We start from the raw sequence: 1879 nt of genomic DNA on the forward strand, positions 1-1879 counted from the left end.
ATATATACACATACACACACACACAGTGGTGGGCACAACTAACCAAAAACTTAGCTTTGCAAATGCAAAACAGGTAAAAAAATTAGTGGAAGCTAACGCTAACTGATGACTGCTAACTTTTATCATATGAATTTGACATTGGTTTGGTTGTTTTTTTTTCCCTCTAAACCCCTTAAAAGCAGACCTAGAGAGCTGAAATTTTCATGTTGTAGCTTAGACATAGAGCTTTCCAAAAAAGTATAGCATGCTAGGATCAGAAGATAATCAAAGTGTACGCAAATAATTAAATGGACAAACGAAATTAAACATTAGTTTTTCAGTCAACATACACTTTATTTACTGTACAAAAAGTATTAGACGAATCAAAAAGGTAGAGCACAACTTCAGTATCATGCTAAGATCAGATGATGATTAATGTGTACTACTCTGGCTGGGCCTTCTCCATCACCTTGATGTGATGCTGGTTGCCCTTCGTAAACATCAGCCTCTCAAAGTTACCATTTGACAGGGTGGCTCTCTTGGCCCTCAAAATATTTTTGCCTATAGAGAATAGGCACTCAACTGCAGCACTAGTTGGGATGGTGGTGTTATACTTCGTGAACAGGTCGATCAAGACCTGCTCACCCAAAAAGGTAACTTCAGTCAGGACCTCCTTCTAGGCAGCCTTCAACCAGGTTTACACCAGGTTTTGCACCTTGAAACTTAGTAACCCGTGGCTCCTGCTCTCTCTGAACCGAGTGATGTTGCTGAAGAAATCATCTTCCTCATCCTCATTGCTAGTGGTGCTGCTGCCCTCCCCATTAGAGCTGTCTCTACGATGGTCTCCATGGCATTTGTTACTCTGCCAACTTGGCTGTTATTACACTGTTTCAGCCAGAACAGGCGAAATTTGGAGGGAAAGGCAGCAGTCAGCTGGCACTCCAGGTCTTCTAGGAGGAGCCCAAACCTCTCCGTGATGCTTGCCAGTATCGTGTCTACTAGAGGACTGCAATACAGATATTTGAACTTGGCCTCCTTCATCTTCATGACGGTAGCCACTACAGTAGGCAGAAGACTCCCAAGACAGGCTTGGTCCTTGCCCTGGATTTTATCCAAGGCCTTGGCAACATTAGACATCACCTGGGCGTACTCCATCAGGAAGCCGACATCAGAATCAGTAAAGGTCTGCAGCTTCAGCTGTGCCATCACCCTGTGGACAGCTCCTCTATTCTTCTCCAGCAGGTTGTTGAGGACAACAACAGAGTCATAGGTAGAGTTCCATCTGGTACTGTTGGGAACCACCAGCCATCTCTTCAACAGGTCCAAAATGCTGTCTGCCGCCACTGCGCAGCAGCTCTGCAGATTCCACAGCCACTGTGCCTTGGACATGGCCTTCCTTGAATGAAGCACTGTCAAGAGCTTTGTTGGCATCCACATTGGCTACCAAGTTGAAGGTTTGGGCTGCGCACTTTATGTTGCAGACTCCTCAACAGGCCCTTTATCCTTAGGCCGAACAAAAATGTCTTCATCTTCCATTATGATAAGCGATAGCTTGGACAACGTTGTAAGTGAACACAACTCAAAACTGCACAATTACACAATGCTGCTGCTGTGATGAGCAATCACATCTTGTCATGTGTACACACAGTCAGTCAATAGTGTGCCTGATGGAATCTTTGAGACACATCCACAACAGACAGGAACAAACACATGAATTTTGTTAGCAGAACTAAATTTAGCAGAAGCTAATTGGTCCCCTAATGGTTTCTAAAGTTAGAGAAAATACTAATCTTCTAAACGAAAAGCTAGCTTCACTAATTAGCTGTTAGCAGAACCGTGCCCACAACTGTATATATCATCATCTATATATATCTATATATATATATATATATATATATAT

At 43.1% G+C, this 1879-nt stretch overlaps 1 protein-coding gene across 1 annotated transcript in view; it reads right to left on the reverse strand.

Moving 5' to 3' along the window:
• The window catches only part of LOC106878847 (laminin subunit alpha), a 249900-nt gene that overhangs the window by 190577 nt on the left and 57444 nt on the right, over positions 1 to 1879 (reverse strand). The window lies entirely within an intron of this gene.

The sequence above is a fragment of the Octopus bimaculoides genome, chromosome 9, assembly GCF_001194135.2.
Source record: "Octopus bimaculoides isolate UCB-OBI-ISO-001 chromosome 9, ASM119413v2, whole genome shotgun sequence".
NCBI classification, from domain to species: Eukaryota; Metazoa; Mollusca; class Cephalopoda; order Octopoda; family Octopodidae; genus Octopus; species Octopus bimaculoides.